Source organism: Seriola lalandi, unplaced genomic scaffold (genome assembly GCF_002814215.2).
Source record: "Seriola lalandi dorsalis isolate HSWRI2012SDOR001 ecotype SW California unplaced genomic scaffold, Sedor1 jcf7180002052504, whole genome shotgun sequence".
NCBI lineage: Eukaryota > Metazoa > Chordata > Actinopteri > Carangiformes > Carangidae > Seriola > Seriola lalandi.
The window spans coordinates 715,020-723,251 of record NW_019523057.1 but is presented as its reverse complement, the minus strand read 5'-3'; positions in this window follow the sequence as shown (position 1 = coordinate 723,251).

The following is an 8,232-nucleotide window of genomic DNA, read 5'->3' as shown; positions in this document are numbered from 1 at the left end:
CCATTACACCCCCCACCCCCCACTATCCTCCCTCTCCACCTCCGTCACTCAGCCCACCCTCCCAACTCTCTCTGTGCTTCTATAAGCTGGGAGAGAGCAGCAAGAGGTGATCCCGGCCTGCTTAACCTACTTCCCAAGACCTTGCTCTTAAAATGTGTGTGTGTGTCCGTGTCCGTGTGTGTGTGTGTGTGTGTGTGTGTATAGATGTGTGTGCACATATATGTGAGTTTATTCATTAGGATAAACTCTCAGTACTTGTCTGGAGGCCTGTATCTGTGCCTGCAAATCCTTCTCCTGCACGTCAGTCTTTATTGTGTGAGTAAACAAAGTAAAAGAAACAGGTTTGCTATTGGCTACATGGTGCCTTACATCTGGGTTTGTCACCCTGAGGATTCACAGTGCATCACGAGTTTATTTACTGGTGGAATTATCAGATGAGGATCACGTTTAGAGCTGAAACAATTAGCCAATTATTTGATTCAACTGACAGAAAATGAACATCTTTGATGACTGAATAATCACTAAAAGTTTCCAGGTCCTTAATTGTGAGGATTTGATGCTTTTCCTTGTCTTGTGTGACAATAAATGCAATGTGTCTGTGTTTTGGACTGTGTTGGTTAGACCAAACAAGCATTTTTAAGAGGTCACATCGGGGGTCAGGAAAGTTTGATGGTCCTATTGGACTATTTTCTGGTATTTTATAGACCGAACAATTAATCGATTAAACGATTAAACGAGTAAAATAACCAGAATGACTGGGAATGAAAATAATAGTTACAGTAGATGCAGCCTTAATGACATTTTCATGATTCCTTACTACCATGAAATCTCATGACCATCACCTGTATTTTCTTACATTTTCTTTCTCCAATTCTTTCTTTTTCTAGTGAGATACTGAATTGTTTTTAAGTGTCATTAAACAAACTGGAAAAAGAGAAGTTTATTCTCTTACTGTGTCTGTAGCTGAGATAAAAAAAAAAAAGGGAGATGATCAGTGCTATCTGAGGAGTATTTGAAGTTAGATGTTAGAATTATTTCAATAGTTCAAACAAGCAGAACAAATGTTTTAAAAGTCATAACTTCTTCCAGATGAATAAATATCAATTATACCGATTTGATACATGCAAAATGTTATTTTCCTTAAGATTCTTTATATGATTTATATCAGTGGAGTATTTACTAAGACAGATACTGTCATATACTGACACTGAGGAGTGGACAGTGGGACATTCAGTTTAGATGTGTGGATAAACCCTCCTGCGCTCTGCTATATATAGAATACAAAACTAAGAAAAAAAATCCATTAAGGATCATTGAAGAATAATTAATGTAAAGTCTTGACAGCAGTAGATCAGATCACGCCATGTGAAACCATTTTTTTGTTCAGAGCTTAGGTCTGTAAAGCCGAAGTTGCCCTGTCTCTGCTCAGACACAGCGTCCCCGCCACAAAGGTTGGATTAGGGACCTTGCAGTAACTAACTCTTCCATGTCATTTGCAGTGAGACAAGGATCAATCAGTCAGATGAAGGGAGGGAGTCTTTAGATAAAGAGAAATTAAACGGAGGGAGGGAGCGGCGACGGGAGGAGGGAGTCTCTTAAATAAAGAGAAATTAAACAGATGAAGGGGATGGTGTCTTTAAATACCGCTCAGCCCCACTGTACGGCCTCCCTCATCCTTTAATGTAATGAGAAGAGGAGGAATAAAAGGCTTGGCCCTAGGATGAAAAGGTGATGGCATTTTTTATTCTTCTTTTTTTCCCTGAGCGGTGAAAGCCTTATCCTAATGTAGATTAGATGTTAAATCTGACACACAGAAGGTTGAAGCTTTAGTTAGAGTCTGTTCACCTCATTTCACTTGGCCTGGCCAAGGGTGACGGGAGATTGTATGAGATTGTTCTGATAAACATAAAAAGAAAAAGACAGAAAGAAAGAATCATGCGTTCGCAATGTGACTCTAAACCTATATTCTTCTTATTTCTGTATGGCTTCCAAAAAGTGTGCCTTTGTGTCATTTCCTGAGACCGGTTCAAAAGAAAAACCTGGATGTAAAAGACATAGTGCGCATGTGACGTACACAGACGAACTCTTCACTGTATCACAATGTCTGTTCATCTCCCCTGCACTGAATTTGAGGATAAATGCCATTTGTTGGTCAAGCAGGTCATTAGTGAGAAAAATCTGTGTGCGTGCGTGCGTGTGTGTATGTGTGTGTGTTTGTGTATTTTAGTTTTAAACCATCTCTGCGAGGACTATTCAAAGGGCTGTTAGTGAGTTGAGATTTGGTTTTCAGGTGCAGGTTAGAATTAGGTTGGTGTTAGGGGTAAGGCATTTATTTGTGATGGTGAAGGTTCGGGTAGGGGGCCAGGGAATGCATTATGTCTTCACAACGATAGGAGGACCAAAACGTGTGTGTGTGTGTGTGTGTGTGTGTGTGTGTGTGCATTTTTTCTGTAATAATAATCCCTATGAAATCCAGATTTCTCAATCCGGTAGCTCAAGCTGACACTTTAAATAAAATCATTCTAATCCCACATGGTAAGAGAAATGAAAATGAGGAGATTAACATGGGGAGAGGGGGGGGGCACCCCCCCCTCTCTGTCTCTCTCTCCCATCCTTGCACCCCTATTACTTCCTCCACTGAGATTGTCCTCTGCTCGGGGTGAGAGAGAGAGAGAGAGAGAGCGATATAGAGTTTATGGCAGGTGTAGAAGACTGACGATCTTTTGGGCTCCAGTTTTTTTTTTTTTTTTGGGGGGGGGGGTATTTTAGAAAGTGTCTGCTGGAATATGTGTGTGTAGTTTTGTTCACTTGCACACACTTCTGTCTACCAGGGGAATACAAAAATTGGACACTGGCAGGACCACTGATCCAATCAAATGATGGGGAATGATCTCTCTCTTTCTCTCTATCGCCCAGTCATCCCTCCTAATAAAAACTCAAATACTCTCACTCTCTCCCAGTTCATTCACACACATGAATTCATGAATGGGTGGAGTCTGAATGTGTCCGGGTCTAAAAGCATTTTGCATTCATACTGAAACCCATGCTTTTCTACCCCATCACAACAAACAATATAGCACAAACAATTATTTCCGCTAAGCTACACCATTTTATTTATTTATTTATTTTTTCATAGTAATTTCTATGTAGAGCGGACAACACACTGGTACACTGTGATTAGAGTTGTGTTGAAGAGTAATCCTGCCAGATCATGAATTCTTACATGACACAACAGAGATGGACATCAATTTAGTGGAAAGAAAGAAACCGAGGCAAACGGCCCAAATAAGATCAAATGATAGACAGAGAAACGTGGACAGTGAGGACTGTAAAGATGAGAGCTGGAGATGCATTTTAACCTCTACAGACACCTTCTTCATGGAAGACATTTTGGCAAGTCACAGTAGGAAAAGCACAGGTGTCAATAATAAAATGAGTGATGGCTGAATTCAATTTAGCTGCTTCAGTTTCAGGACCCTGGTATTTAATGCTGGCTCACTGTCACACTGTCATACTGGGACACGTAAATAGAACAGAACAGAGACATTGTTAACGCTCTTAGTAACACCTGATGAAATAAGCGACCAACTTCCAACCACCACCGGAAAAAAACAAAATCACTGTTGCACGGACTGAAATATAGTCTATATAATATCTATCTGAAAGAATCCGCAACATACGACACGGATCTTATTTTGGTAGGTGGTGTCATCGTTCCTATTGAAACTAATATCATTGTGCTCCCCTTGTTAACAACATGGCAAAATAACTGAGGGCAAGTCAAGGGGGCAGGACACACTCCGACAAATTGACAAAACAGGCAACAATCAGTGTTGCCTAGTTCGACTTGTCAAAATGTCTCACATGAATGAACTGAAATTGTTTCAAATTTCAGAAAATAGTGCGTTCATGGAGGATCCTATCACAGCCACCAGGTTAGTCGAGCTTATTCGGCAAAAAATGAAGATGATTAGTAAACTCCTTATCCACAGTGTCTGTTGTAAATCCATATCAGTTACCAGACTGACTTCCAGGTTCATCTTTGACCAACCATTTGTTGTTGTCATACAGTGGTTTAGAAGAATTGGCTAAACATGTTAAATGTTACCGAAACTGATAGAAATTACTGCCAAAACTGTGAAAACAAGACCCAAGTTACAATTAACCGTTATTATACTGGACAGGACAAACCTTAAAAGCTCTAAAGTACATATCATCCACCACAAACTCTGCACATCATGAAATTAAAAAGAAGAATAAATATTCTCCTAAGGCTCCAGGTTCCACAGGCTGTTAATGTTTGATAAATACGAGTTAGTATATACACCCCATTATCCCAAAAAAGCACTGGAAAAGGTCCTCAGTTTGGGTAGTGAACACTTCATAATCACTGTTTTTACGGCTTAATCCAGCTCTTGTCCTCATCCTTCCTGCTTCCTCCTCTCTTTATCTCTCTATCTCTGCCGACCTTCCTCCGCTCTCTCTCTCGCTCTCTCTCTCTCTCGCTCTGTCACCTCACCTCCATCTCAGCTTTTCATTTAGATGTTTCCCTTGATGCCGTATTTCTCTCCTCGCTTTTTTGTTAACCCTCTCCCACACACACTTTATCTCCATATGATTCATTTGCCCTCTCTCCATCTCCCTGACTGTCCTCGCAATCTCTCCCTCCATCCACCCCCTCTATTCATCTCTTAAGCACATCTTTTTTTCTCCTTCTCTCCTCCATCTCCACCGCCATCCCTTCCTTTTAAAGGATAATCTTCAGCTAAGTGGACAGCACTTCGCTCTCTCTCGTTCCCTCTTAAGTGACCATACGATAATCTCAGGACTCTCGGTTGAACCCCCGCACAGAGGGGGAGAGTGGACAGATCAGGAAGCCTAGAATGGAAGCCCTAAACTGGGTCAAGACAAGGCCAGTGCCTGGGTCCTCTGGGTCGGATTGGATCAGAGTGGGATGGAGAAAAGGCTGATGCCAGACAAAGTTGGAGAGAGATCATCAGAACAGATGGACATCATCTCTCTATCCTTCTATCTTTCTTGCTCTCTCTATCTCTCCAAGGCTGCACGGTCTCGACTTTGAGATGAAAAGACAACAGAATAAAAACAAAGAATTTAGATTTAGCTCAGACAAAAGCTCATCACTTGGCTGATATGGGGATTTGTGGTGTTTTTTTTTTTTATCTGGACACACAACAGAGGCCGAAAAGAAGAAAAGGAAGATGCACTTATGTTGGCGTGGGTCGGTTAAAGGACATTACACTGGATGCAAACACACATGAGACACACACACACACACACACACACACACACATACACATATTCAGAGGTTGTGCTGAATGCACAAGATTCACCGTGGCTCCTTTTCTGGAGAGAAAAGAAACCCTTAGTCAGTTTACACACGCACACACACACTTGTCTGTTTTTTTCTTTTTTTTTCTTCCTCTGTCCTCTTTACGGGTCAGCGGGTGAATAAAGCCGCTGTCACTTTCCTCTGGGAGGCGTCACTGACAGGCAGGCTGACCACGATAAACTTCCGTACAGGAAGAGGAGATTCCTGCAAGGAAAAGGCCAGGAGGATCAGGAACGGCCCCAGGCATCACTTGTCCTCTGGCTTAACTAAAGACACTCAAAACAGCAGAGTGTGTGTACTAATGTGTGTGTGTGTGTGTGTGTGTGTGTGTGTGTGTGTGTGTGTGTGTGTGAGAGAGAGAAGCTGGGGTCGGGGGTTGGTAAACCATCAACTGTCATTAAGCCAAATAAACAGGATAACTGAAATATAAAGTGGTAAAGAAGAAGAAAGTTATGTACCTTGGTTTAATAACATTTTTGCACACAAGCCTCAAAATAAAATGGTTACTGTTCTTTAACCTTCTTCATTACATCCATGGTCTCGATCTTCTCTGCAACATTTGAGTTAACATCTAGATAATTAGTCTGAGTGATACTGCACCAAATTTACAGAGGCACAAACATTGTAATAAGAGAGCTCTTTGAGATTGTGTTTAGGCTTTGAGCTAAACGCTAACATCAGCATGCTAACAGTGACAATGTTAACATGCTGATGGTTAGCAGGTCTGATGTTTATTGCTTTCGTTACCTTAGTTTGACGAGCGTGCTAAGATTTGGTAATTAGCTTAAACAGGAATGTTACTAGTTTGGCAAGTATTGAGTCATAATTCAAAGGATTGAACAAAGTGACATTTTGACCTGATGATGGTGCAATCCATGACAATCCATTGGGTTTGAGGTGTTTCATTCTGGACCAAAACGGTTGACTAAAAAGAAAAATGGTTTACACAGAGGTGAGGCCTCATGCTTTGAAACTATGTATTATTTAACAATTTGCGTGAGAATTGAATAGATTCTGTCATGATATGTGTTATAGCACTTTTTAAGAAGGTACAGATAACCAAACCAAAACCAAATAACATACTTAAACCTCCACAGTATATTTTCAAGATAATGAACTTCTTATTTTGCAAGATAGGACAGAACTCTGCTGCATTTTTACCACATTTTTCCTTCATCACACCAGTCCCACAGGTACTTTCCCTGCTGTGTAAAACACAAGCTGCACCTGGAGACATAAACAGTCCATCTCAGAACCTTTACAGGATGGAGGAGGGGACATTATTCTTAGAGCCGCTATTCATACCATCAGAACAAAAGAGACAGCGTCCTATTATGGGACTCTCCTCTGTCCTAACGCTGGATCTGTACCGTCACAGGTGCCACTGCTGCTCATTTATAGTCAGGTTAGCCCATGGTTAAGGCATGGAGCTGTGGTGTGACATTCACACACACACACGCACACACACACACTCATACTGTTCACGCACTGCATGCAGCTGAGTGAAAGAAGCTGCTTATGTGTGTATAAAGAGGAGATTACTGTCTCTTCTAGGAACTGCCCAGTGCGTCTGTAAGTCTAATGCCTGCACAATGTGTGTGCGTGTGTGTGTGTGTCTGTGTGTGTATTTGTGCATGCATGGGTGGATATTTGAGTTTTTAGTGGTTGTACCTCATGGTCCTGATCAGTGTGGATCAGTAAATATTTCCCTTTGACTGTATGTTATGGTAATGAATGAAGTGCATGATTGCTCATGCTTGTGTATGTCTGTGTAAGTGTGTTTGTGTGTGCGTGTTTGTGTGTGTGTGTGTGTGTGTGTGTGTGTGTGTGTGTGTGTGAATGAGCGTAACAGTGAGATCTTTTATCTCGATGACAATGATGCCACAAATAGACACATGCCTCGCTATTCTTGTCCTCTCAAGGCTCCTCTGGTGTTCTGGTGGATATACCCACACATACAAGGGGTTAGGGAGAGATTTGGACTGTGTGTGTGTGTGTATGTGTGTGTGTATACTTGTGCACACCCACATGCAAAACCTGTGTGTGTGTGTGCTCATGCATGTGTGTACATGTGTTTTTTAGGTGACTAAAGGAGCAGTCTTGTTCCAAAATCATATTTCCAACATCTAAAACATGCGTCTCCTCTCTCTAACAGAATGTCTTTTCAAATTAAAACACACTGTTGCATACCAGTGAATTTATTGGCAATTCTGAGCCTTTTACTTAGAAATTACATTTTAGGGGAAGTAATCATTTGTGAGGCTGCATGCCAAACAACATACAACACAGTTTTTATTTTCCAATGTGGGTTTTGTCTGGTGTTGTCTATAATAAGACCCTCAAGTGGAATGCCAAGAACCAACCGCTGTGTGGACTGTTTGCTTAGCTTCTCCCTCTGCAGCAGTAAAAAATCAAGGGAAATAATCAGCAGATAACCCAACGCTTCACGCATTCTTTATTCTTTGTTCACTTTTATGTCTCTGTTGGGCGGTGAAGGGTTTAGTGGTCTATTATGAGCCTGTGCACTTGGCTCCTCATGGTCAGGAAGTAAAATCATCTCCTTTTCTTTCCAGAAACATTATACTTCCTCCAGAGGGGGTCATGAAGGAAAGGTGCACCTTCTCAGCCAAATACGGCACACCCTGAGGTAAATGGAGCGGAGGGAGCTGATTGGCCCCAAGCACCTGAACCAAGCTGGCACACGACAGGATGAGGGTGTCGGCATCCTCCTGTTAAACGTTTGCTTCCTGCTGTTTTGCTGTTCCCTCTTTCTCTTTCTCCCCTTTTCTCTCTCTCTCTCTCTCTCTCTCTGTCTCTCATTCCACTCTCCAAACAGGAAGTCATTGGAATGGGAAAAAGGTGTTAAAAAGGGGGGGGGGGGG